General features: G+C 41.4%; 1 protein-coding gene across 3 annotated transcripts in view; it reads right to left on the bottom strand.

The window, feature by feature from the left end:
* Ap1g1 (adaptor related protein complex 1 subunit gamma 1) overlaps window positions 1–12108 on the bottom strand; it is an 82076-nt gene extending 69968 nt beyond the window's left edge. For 2 of the 3 annotated variants that reach the window (XM_005073032.4, XM_005073031.4), the window contains exon 1: window positions 11763–12108. The gene's annotated coding sequence lies outside the window, so the exon portion shown is untranslated. The remainder of the gene's footprint in view (window positions 1–11762) is intronic. The other variant, XM_013115652.3, reaches the window with a different exon arrangement.
* Between the last annotated feature and the right edge of the window lie 216 nt (window positions 12109–12324).

Here is a 12324-nt window from a genome sequence, read left to right on the forward strand (position 1 = left end):
GAAAAAGAAAGGAAGCAAGCAGACTAGCTTGCTTAAACTAAGAATGGAGATTGAGCTGGGTATGTATGGTGGCACATGCCTTTAAGTCCCAGCACTCAGAAGGCAGAGGCAGGCAGATCTCTGTGGGCAGGGTCTATAGAGCAAGTTCTAGGGCAGGCTCCAAAGCTACACAGAGAATCCCTGTCTTAAAAAAACAAAACAAAACAAATTAAAAAAAAAAAAACAGGGAGAGTGAGGGGATTGAGTTCAGCTGGTAGAACACTTGCCTAGCATGAACAAAGTTCTGAGTTCAATCCCCAGCACCATACACACCAGGCATGGGACACAAGTATGTCCTAAACATTTAAGATGTGGACACAGGAGGATCAGAAGCTCACAAATTCAAAGTCAGGGGCTGGAGACACAGCTCAATGGTTAAGAGCACTGAATCCTTTTCCAAAGGACCTAGGTTCAGTCATATCATCAACATGGCAGCTCACTTCTGTCACTCCAATCTGTCCAGTGGCTCTAACTTTTGGCCTCCTCAAGCACCAGACATACACGTGGTACTGCATTTGATGTGCTCCCCTCCCTCCCCCTCCTTTCTCTGGAGGGCCCACCCAGCTCCCAAATAAATACATGAAGACTTATTCTTTCTTATGAATGCCCAGTATTAGCTTGGCTTTGTTTCTTGCCAGCTTTTCTTAACTTAAATTATCCCATCCACCTTTGACTCTGGGCTTTTATCTTTATCTATTCTATATACCTTTCATGTTTTTTTTTTAATTCCACTGCTGGGTGTAGCTGGGTGGGTGGCCCCTGATGGCTTCTCCTTCTCCTTTTCTTGCTCCTTGATTCTCTTCCCAGATTTCTCCTCCTTTTTATTCTCTCTGCCTGCCAGCCCCATCTATCCTTTCTCCTGCCTAGATACTAAGCCGTTCAGCTCTTCGTTAAACCAATCAGGTGTTTTAGACAGGCAAGGTAACACAGCTTCACTGAGTTAAACAATTGCAACATAAAAGAATGCAACACATCTTGGCATCATTAAACAAATGTTTCACAGCATAAACAAATGTAGCAAACCTTAAAATAGCATTCCACAACATGGTACACAAACATACAAACATGGAAGCAAAAATACTCATACACATAAAATATTTTTTTAAAAAAGTGAAAAGCAGCCGGGCGGTGGTGGCGCACGCCTTTAATCCCAGCACTTGGGAGGCAGAGGCAGGAGGATCTCTATGAGTTTGAGGCCGGGCTGGACCGATAGCCTCCGAAACAATAGAGAAACCCTGTCTCTTAAAAACCAAAAACAAAAAAAAAAAAGTGAAAAGCAACCCTGGACTACATGAACCACTGGCTCCAAAAAAAAAAAAATCAGAATTTTACTTTCTAATATCATTCAGTGTCTTAATGTTTTTCTTAGGCAATAAGGAGTGAGGTGAGAACATGGGAAGGATGTATATTTACCTCCTTAATATGAAGATACATTCATTAAAGTAAGGTCTACAGAATTAAGGAAGGTTAGATTTAGAACATTACTGGGTTAGTAAGATGGCTCAGCAAATAAAAGATGCTTAATGAAGAATCTAAAACCTGAGTTTGATTCCTGGAACCCACATAAAGAAGGAAAGAACCAACTCCCCAAAGTTATCCTCTGACCTCCGCTTGTGCGCCATGGCAGGCATGCACCACCACTGCCGCCCCCCTCCACATACACACACATACAAGAGTAAGTAAATAAATATAATGAAGAAACATGGGCTAGAGAATAGCTCAGTGAGCACTTGCTGCTATTCTAGTTTAGTTCCCATCACCCACATTTGTTGGCTCACAACTGTCTTAAGTCTAGCTCCGAGGGATCAGATTCCAACCTCCCCAGAAATCTGCACACACATGGAATGCATTCACACAGAAACACACTCATCCACATAAAAGAAAGAAAAGTTAAATATTTACCAAGAAAATTTTTTCAGGCCTGAAGACCCATGTAGGATTCCCAGAACCCACATATTAGTTCATAGTTCATAACCATCAATAACTCCAGCTCCAAGGGATCTAGTTCCCTCTTCTTGCCTCTGCATTTACCAGGCATGAAAATGGTACACACATAAAAATAAATAAATACAAGATTATTGTTTTGCTAGGAGCTTAAATATCTTTGAGGCACAGGGTTAGTTATTTTATCAGGTTTCAAATAATTTCAATGCAACAACACTAAACTTTATATGCTATTAGTTTCCAGTTCAAAATACAACTTCCTTATCTCTGTCTCAAGTTCCTCAGGAAAACAGACAAGAGAAGTTCAAATGAAGAACACAGTTCCCTGTGAATTACAGTACTATAATTCTGACTATGAACTTGGTTAGTTTGGCCTGAATCATCCCTAGGTAAATGGAATTCCTGTCTCTTCAAAACAATGGGAGTATGTGGCAGAACGTGTAACCACACAGAAGAAATACCACCACACCCTGTATAGGGCAGCCAGTTGGCATCCCTCTAAGAGGTCTTAAGTTCAATTCTCCCTTAATTGCCACAGCAATCCTTTTTTATGTATAACTAGTCATACGAACAGACTGCATTGTCTTTTTTTAAAAAATGGTCTTAGCCAGGAGTTGGTGGTGCACACCTTTAATCCCAGCACTAGGGAGACAGAGGCAGGTGGATCTCTGTGAGTTCAAGGCCAGCCTGGTCTAACAAGCGAGTGCCAGGATAGGCTCCAAAGCTACACAGAGAAACCCTGTCTCAAAAAAACGAAAAACAACCAAGATGTATGAATAGCAACAAAGGTCAAGTAAACAGCAAACACTAAACACTAATAAACAAAGGTCAAGTAAACAACAAACACTAAACACTAATAAACTAAGAAGCATTCTGCCTTTCCCACCCTAACATTAACAAAACGAGCAATAAGTGTCATCAAATTATCCAAATAAAACTTTAACTGTACCTGGTATGAATAAGTGCCTTTTTCCTTTTTCTTCTTTTTTTAAGTCAAAGTCTCACTATGTCAGTTTGAGGCCATCCTGGTCTATCCAGGACATTCAGGACTGTTTCTCAGACGATATAGAAAACTCACTAACACAGGCTCATACAGCAAGTACTTTACCCACTGAGCTACCTCACCAGGTGTAAATTATGGTAACCTATTTATAGTAATCTGACAATAGGGATATGTATATTTTCAAACCACTTCAGAGGGCTTAAGAGATGGCTCAGTACTTTAAAGCACTTGCTGCTTTTCTAGAAGACCCAAGTTTAGTTCCCAGAACCCAAGTTCAGCAGTTGTAACATCATCCACCTAAAATTCTAAACTCCAGGAGATTCAACACTCTCTTCTGACCTCCATGGGCACATGCATGATACTACACAATGATACATAATTAATAATAAAAACTAAAGTATACTTCTGTTAAACTTAATATTCCATGTTAGAGATTCTAGTCATAGAATAAGCAAATATGAACAAAAATATGGAAATGAGAGCTGGAGATAGCCCAATGATCAGAGCACTTGCTGCTCTTGCATAGGTTCTGGGTTTGACTTCCAGTACATACACGTCAATTTATTAACTGTCCATAACTCCAACTCAGGGAATCCAATGCCCTCTCTGGCCACCCAGGCACCAGGCATGTAGGTGGTGCACATATATGCACACAGGAAAAACATTCACACAAAAAAAATAGAAAAATAAATCTTTCTTTTTAATTTGGAAATGACCTAAATGCCCACAGGAAATAGGCAAATAAACTAGGGTCGATCTATGCTACAAGTCATAATAGAACTGTTTAAAAGATCCTGATGGCATAACATGTTATCAGAGATTTGTTGTTGTAGTTGTTGTTGTTGTTTGGTTTTTGGTTTTTTTCAAGACATGATTTCTCTGTATTGTTTTGGAGGCTGTACTGTAACTCACTCTGTAGACCAGGCTGGCCTCGAACTCACAAGAGAGCTGTCTACCTCTGCCTCTGCCTCTGGAGTCCTGGGATTAAATGTGTGAGCCATCACTGCCCTGCAAGGCTTTTTTATTGAATAATATAATTCAGTCTTTCTTTAGTTAAAAACAATTCCTATGCCAGATGGTGGTAGCACACGCCTTTAGTCCCAGCACTCGGGAGGCAGAAGCAGGCTGCTCTCTGTGAGTTCAAGGCCAGCCTGGTCTACTGTGGGAGTTCCACAACAACCTCCAAAGCTACAGAGAAACTTCATCTTGAAAAATCATAAACAAAAATCCTACATATGTACACTTATGTCTACACAGCATATAAGAACCCACAAATACTGACAGATGCCCATCATCTACAATAAACAGCTAGAGAGTAACTATGGAAAACTTTAAGTAAATTAATAGCTTCTTAAAAGCCTTTCAATTTTTTTTGTTCACTTATTACAATAGATTATATTCTTTTATAAATTAAGAAGATGAAAAACAAAACTGGGCTTAGTGAACACACCTTTAATGCCAGAGCTATGTGAGTCTGAGGCCAACAGAGTCTACATGGTGAGTCCCAGGTCAAACAGAGATACAGTGAGACCCTATCTCCAAAAAAAAAAGAAAGAAAAATGAAAAAAAAATCTCAGAATCATAAAGGTATATTATTAAAACACAAAGGATCTGGGAACTTGGAAGGCAGAGGCAGGCAAATCTCTGTGAGTTCAAGACCAGCCTGGTCTACATAGCAAGCGCCAGACCAGCAAAGGCTACAAAGTGAGATCCTGTCTCAAAAATAAACAAAAAAAGGGAATCAATAACTAATCAATGAACAACCAACGTATTCTCTGTTAAGAAAGGAACTGTAAGACAATGAATTTTCCTGACATAATGAATTACATAACAAATACTAAAAAGAAAGAACAGTGAGATTTCTGTACTGCCTCTTAAAGCTTCTATGGGTAAATCAGGAAAAGGCAGATTTAATGTCAGCTTCAGAATTAAAAACACCCAAACACTTGAAAGATACACAGATAAGATCACCTGTTTTCTGTTGTGTTGCTGGTGTTTACACATTAGAAATAAATAGTTTATAGGGGGCTAAAGAGACTGCTCAGCAGTTGAGAGCACTAGCTGCTCTTCCCAGGTTTAATTCACAGCACCCAGATGGAAGCTCGTAACTGTGTATAAGGAGGGTGACGGATCTGGAGATCAAAGGACAACCTGTTCTCTTTCACCTTTACATGGGTGCTGAGGATCATATCAAACTTAGGTTATCAGGCTTGTACAGCAAGCACCTTTACCTACTGAGTAACCTCACCAGCCTGAGAAATAATTTTATAAGGGTTCAAACAGAGAGGTTTTCTGGATTAGCAAGAATATTCAAACTGTACCAATGTGTACTGATCTAAAAAACAAAAACTTTTACTGTCATTTTCTACGTGTGTCTTTTCTAGGGCAGTGTTTTAATTTTGATGTTAGTAAATGTCCTCCTATGCTCTCATTGTGTTACAGCTGATAAAGGTTGATTTATGTATCTGCGGACAAACTTTTTTGCTGACATCAACACTTCCTGACACAAGTAAAATACCTGCAGGAGATTGTCATAACTAAGTCAAGACCCTGGATGCTTTAGACTGGACCAATTATATGTCAGAGTATGTTAACAATTCTATATTATTTTCACTCATAACATTCATGCTGCAAAGTAACCACTAAGTGCCAAGCACTGTACTGTGTATGCCACAAATTTGAATTTTAGTTTTTTAGAAGCTCAAAATATAAAAACAATATAGCACATACTAAAAATAAACTAATCTGTCTCATTCCCTTGCCTGGGAAGGGGAGAAAGGAGGAACAAAGGAATAGATTTTCCAGATTGAAGAAAAGCATTACATATGTAGTTGGAATATTAATTTTAAAAATTAATATGAAGGCCAGCATATTATTGAATGCCTCTAATCCAAGCACCTAGAAGGCAGAGGCAGGCAGATCTCTTTGCATTCAAGGCCAGCCTGATCTAACATAGTGAGTTCCAGGATAGCCAGAGCTACATAATGAGACCCTGCCTTGAGAAAAACAAAAAAATAAGAAATGATCAAGGAAGAGCAACAGTTGGGGGGGGGGTAAAATCAAACAGCAGAATTAAAAAATAAAAATGTTAAAAAGCTACTTCTTCATTCTACTGTCTTAAATACCTCCATGGAAAGATTTTTAAGCAAAGTAACCCATGTTCCCACTAGTGAAGAAAAAATACACATTTAAAATTATCATGTGTATTATACAGGGCTAGCAGGACAACTCAGCACGTTAAGGAGCTTGCCACTTAGCCTGACAACCGAGTCTGATCTCCAGGACCCACGTAGAGGAAGGAAAGAACTGCCTTCCTCAGATGGTCTGACCACCACAGGAGCTCTGCCTATGCCGATATTCACACATGTACACAAGTGCACGTGCACGCACATTAACAAATATATGTAATTTTTAACAAAACATGTATTTGTTACTACTCCCAGGAAAGGTTCTTTCTTCTTAAAACTAAGTTTTGCCCCTCAACAATCATATCAAAGCCTAAAGATTCAGTTAACTCTATACAGTTTACTTGATTATTTTCTGTTAGTTTTCCCTAATCATCTCAAACCAATATTTTATATTTTTAAACATATTTTTAAATACTTCAAAATATTGTGAGAAACCTTTTATGAAGACTTTTTTTTAAAGGAATTTAAATATCAGTTTATCTTCCTTTTCTTTTGCTTGAATCTGAAATTATTTCCTTATTTTACTTTTGGTTGGTCTCTGTACAGCCCTGGCTCTCTCGGATATCTCTCTGTAATAGACCAGGCTGGTCTGGAACTCAGAGATCCGCCTGCCTCTGCCTCCCGAGTTCTGGAAATAAAGACATACACCACCATAACAGGCTCAAAACTGAAATTTCTTAATAGTGGGAATTAAAAAATACCTTCCCTAACTTAATCTGTAAAAGCACAAGTGGGACGCTTCTTACAACCAAATAATACAGAACCTCCCTCCCTCCCCACCCCACCCTCTCGTGTACTCTCAGTGTGTAGCCTTGGCTAGCCTGGAACTTACTACACAGACCAAACTGGACTCATTGAGGTCTCCCTGCCTCTCCAAGTACTAGGTTTAAAGACCTGTGCCACCATGCCCAGCCTGTTTTATAATAATCTTTTTTAAACTTTGTATTATTAATTATGTGTGTAGGAGTGTATCTGTGTGGGGATATGTGCATGTAAGTGCAGTTACCCATGGAGGCCAGAAAAGAGTATTCAAATGCCCTGGACCTGGAGTTACAGATGGTTGTGAGCCACCTGATATGGGTACTGGGAACTAAACCCCGGTCAGGTGTCTACTATATTGTGCACTAACTGCTGAGCCATCTCACCAAGCTCTCTGTGACAAATATTTTTTAATCCAAAGGCTTGTAAAGAAAACAAAGTTATTTCTGCTACAAAGATCCCACATCCTATCGTCCTCCTATCTGTTACTACCAGGGATCAGTACTATTAGCCTCAAAGTGGGACAGGCTGGAAAGCTTGGGATGCTCAGTAAAGCAGGAACACCGGGAGAGACAACTAAAAATCTGGAATTAGTAAAGCAACTGCCTATCAGGCAAAAGTGACCACTTGTGCTGGCAATAGGAAAGGGGGAGTGCTGCCTCTAAGTTGCCTTTAATTATTCACACAGTACTGGGGTCATATATATCTTCTTCATCTTTAAAAAACAATTTTCTTCTTAACCTATTTAATCTTCAATGACAATGCTTCTAACTTGTTAGTTTTATTTTCCAATGGTCTCAATAAGCTTCTTTTTAAAGTGCCAAACTTTCAAGCATTTAGTGAAAAAGCATTTTTCATGTAAATCATCTCACCCTAGCTTTGATACTAAAGTGCTAGCTAATACTGATTCAACAACTTTGACAAGTGGATTATTATTTTCCTCATTTCTAAACCTTTCAAACTTTCACATTCCTAGTAACCAAATTAGTATTTTGTATTATTCCTTCAGAGGAGAAAACTCAGCTTGCAGGGCAGGTATTTTCAAAATAGAAATGTCATTCCTTTTCACTTTCTCTTCCCTGTCTTCATTGAAATGAAATTTTCTATACATACACACTCTCCTCTCTCTCTCTCTCTCTCTCTCTCTCTCTCTCTCTCTCTCTCTCTCTCTCTCACTCTCTCTCACACTCCCCTTCCTCCCTACCTATTCTGGAAAAATCCTAATAACTTATTTACAAACAAGATTTCCAAAGCATACAAGCCAAGAAATAGGAATTTATATAAACCTGTATGTTCTCCTGCTGTGGCAGTTGTTGTGATGGTTAAATACGAGGTCTAGTTATGAAGCTAGCCCTGGCTGGCATGGAATTTGCTATGCAGATCAGGCTGGCCTAAAATTTGCAATGATCTTGATACCTCTGCTTCTTCAATGCTAGATTACAGGCAAGAGCTACCATGCCCAGCTTTATATGGTCTCTTAATTCTAAAATTGCTTACTACTTTAGATATCCTGCCTAAGCAGGCAAGCTGAGCTTGAAAGCAAGGGCTTATAAACTGAGGTCTAGGGAGGCTGAAACAGAAAGTTCATGAGTTTAAGGCCACCTTAAGATACACAGTAAGACCTTGTCTCAAACACAAATAAAGGAGCAGGGAGATTGCTCAGCAAGTTAAAGCACTTGCCAAAGATGACAACCTAAACTCACTCTTCAGAACCTATGTAAAAAGCATGCCATCCGTAACCCCAAGATGAAAGGCAAAGATGAGAGAACTGCCTCAACAAGGTAGAAAGCAAGAACTCTCAAAAATTGCCCTCTGGCCAGGCGGTGGTGGCGCACGCCTTTAATCCCAGCACTTGGGAGGCAGAGGCAGGTGGATCTCTGTGAGTTCGAGGCCAGCCTGGTCTACAAGAGCTAGTTCCAGGCCAGCCTCCAAAGCCACAGAGAAACCCTGTCTCGAAAAACCAAAAAAAAAAAAAAAAAGTATTCTAGACTAGCAATCTACCAATTAGTTACATCCCACTATCTGGCTTTTTAAAAATAATTCTGGGTGACATATCAGCAAGGCACTACTGGCAATTCATTCATATATATATATATATATATATATATATATATATATATATATATATATATTTTTTTTTTTTTTGGTTTTTCTCTGTGGCTTTGGAGGCTGTCCTGGAACTCGCTTGGTAGTCCAGGCTGGTCTCGAACTCACAGAGATCCGCCTGCCTCTGCCTCCCGAGTGCTGGGATTAAAGGCGTGCGCCACCAACGCCTGGCTGGCAATTCCTATATTTTATAGCTTCATTCTAAAATTCACCCTTAGATTGTGTAACTGCTATCAGTAAAACAGACTATATAAAAAAATATGCAACTTTGAAATAGAAAGTGAATGTTGGATATACACTAGAGTGACAAAAAACTGCACTCCAAGATCCAGGACAACCTGAGCAACATAGGAAGACTGTCTCAAAACCCAAAAGCTAGGCCAGGACTGATGGACAGACCTGTTAACCCCAGTTACTCAGATAAAGTAGGAGGATCACAACTTAAAGCCAGCTTGAGCAATTTAGCAAAAAGCAAAATCATGTTTCAAAGGGGGGGAGGGGGCCGCAGGGAATAAGGAAGGAAGGAAATAAATGGAAGTTTACTAATCACAAAAAAGTTAACTTCTAGTGCGATTCTCAACAGCCAAGACAAGGTAGACATTTATATATAGGCTGATCAATGATACACAGAACAGTACTTTGCTAATATTTGCTTGACAAAAGTGTACTTTCTCCTGGTAAACTGCAAACCATTTAAGACTGAATGACATTTAAATCCCTGTATGTTATACCATAACATGAACTGAGTTAAGTAACAATTTTGATAGCTCTTTCAATACTTGTTCAAAAAGGGAACCCAAAAACAGAACATTTCTGCAGTAAAGTACAGAATACTGAGTTCTTTTTAAAGCAAAAGAAAACTGAACAACTTCAGGGCATCACACAGAATTCACATCTAACAGCAATTAACATAGTTCTGAAGGAGTTTCTTAAAACAAGTATAAAGAGCACAGAATATTTACACTGGAAATAGTGTCCTCTTTGACACTGTATGGCCTGTAAAGATTTACCTGCAGACTCACTTCAAAAGCTTAAGATTAAAGGATGAGAGGCTGGCGAGATGGCTCAGAGGCTAACAGCATGCACTGCTCTTATAGAGGACATGGATTCAGTTTCTAGCACCCACAAAGCAGCTCACAAATGCCTGTAACTCCACTTCCAGGGGATCCAAATATCCTCTTCCATCCGAAACGGTATGCAAGTGATGCACATATATCCATACAGGCAAGACACTCATACACATAAATAAATAAATAAAATAGAACTTCGAAAGTTTTTAAAAATAAAGCATCAATATAAAGTTTACAAGTACCAAGAGATTTGACTCGGCTCAAGTTATAAAATTAGGTTTAAGTCACTTAACTGAACTCAAGGCAGTTATTTCTCTTTTGCAGATGTAAAAACCTAGGCTGAGATAAAATAGGGGTGACTCAACCACACTCACCTAACCTGAAATGTAGGAAATAGTCGGTGAATTATTACTATTTTTTATTAAAGCATGCTTGACTACAAACAGACATTAAAAACAGAATTAGAGTAATGAGGCTATCAGTACTTCGAGGATCCACAGGTTTCAAATCAAAACTTAAGAGGTATAAAGTCTGACTAACACTACAGGCAACGGTGGAAATGGATGCTTAAAATCCATGTACCCTGAGAAAAGTCAACATATGAAGTCAGCAAAGATCTTTACTATACAAACACCTGAAGGGTGAAGTCACTAAGAGATCATTCAGTTCGCTCTTCTGTTAACTAATCCCTATAGGAACCAAGAAAGTTATTTTCCTTTCTACCTACGTCAGATTAATATTCTCCAAGGGCAGATTTCCGTGCTCAAGCATTTACAACTCCAAAATAATAAAGGGGGGGGGGAGTATCAGTAAGTGCCTGAAAGCTCAGTGTTCGGGGCAAAAAGGAAATTCAGAAAGAACCTGACAGCTCCTTCCCACCTAAAGCCGCTTTGCCTGCTTTCAACCCATTTACTACTGAAATACACCCTAGGTGGTTCTACGGCTCTCCCAACACCAAGCCCTAACTGGGAAGCATAACCCACAGTTCCAGGCAATGAGGAAGATCCGGAGAATTACTAGAAACTGACGTCCGCAGAACCAAGAGTTGGAGAAGAAGGTGAACAGTGCAGTCGCGGGTACGTTTTTAAAAAGCGAAGGGGGGGGGGGGAAGGCGGAAAATTTTAGACCAGAAGTTAGTAGAAGGGTTAGAAGGAGGCGAGGCCGATGTCCGGTTCTGAGCAGAAGGCATTGCAGGCACGGGCAATGGCCCTGCATGGGGACATGCTGAGAGTTCTCAGATCTGACCCGAGTCCGCGACACAAGAACACTGATACGAGGCTCAGAGAGGACACGCGGGGGTGGGGCCCGCCCGCCCCGCTAAATCCTAGGCTCCCTGAACCGGCTTTCAAAGGAGGATCGCAGCCTGATAAAGTCAATGGGTTCAAGGAGGCCTGCGCCGACTGGACAACGCCACACTAAAGTAAGCGCCCGCGCACCGAAGCTCCTGCTCAGACGCCTCTGAAGGTCGGCCCTCAGTAAGTCCGAGCAAGCCTTGGGGCTCCCCGGTCCCACCTGACCCAACCTGGGTCCGCTCTCACCCCCCACAGGCTGAGAGCGGACCCCTGGGACTGACAGGAGGTTCCCAGCCAAACGCTCACAGCCGCGGCGGAGCCAAAGACACAACCTGCTCTCAGTGCCGCGAGTGACACTCACCGGCCCGAAACCTCGAATGAAACCAGCAGCTTCGGGGGCGGCGGCAGCAGTGGCAGCAGGAACCGAACATCCAAAATGGCGGCTCCCTCGGCCTCACCACCGCTACTGCAGGCGGAGGGATCCCGGGCAGGGAGGGAGTTCCTAACTCACTTCACGCACTCTCGAGAAGACGTCGCTCCTCAGCTCCCTCTCCTCGTCAACTCCGCGTCCCCTGAACTGCAACGTCTCCTGTTTCCCACCTCGGATGACCCGAAAACTCGGACCCTGCCGAGGACTATTTGCCAAGGAGGAGGCGACTGCGCCTGGCAGAGCGACGCAAAGCGTAGCAAGGGTCGGGGCTGTCACTGATGACGCTAGACGCGGCTGCCGAGTCACCGCTGCGAAGAGTCCTAGCTAGAAAGATCCGGCCGCCCCCCAGAGTCAGCGCATTTGGTTCCGCTTACCGTCCGAGTTGGGGAAGGAAGCTGTGCTACCAGGAAATGGTGGGGCCACCTGAGGGGGCGGAGCTAGGCAAGGTAGCTGGAGAAGGCAGGTGGAAACTCTGGACACTTAACCAGGATTT

Source organism: Mesocricetus auratus, unplaced genomic scaffold, assembly GCF_017639785.1.
Source record: "Mesocricetus auratus isolate SY011 unplaced genomic scaffold, BCM_Maur_2.0 Super-Scaffold_6723, whole genome shotgun sequence".
Taxonomy (NCBI): Eukaryota; Metazoa; Chordata; class Mammalia; order Rodentia; family Cricetidae; genus Mesocricetus; species Mesocricetus auratus.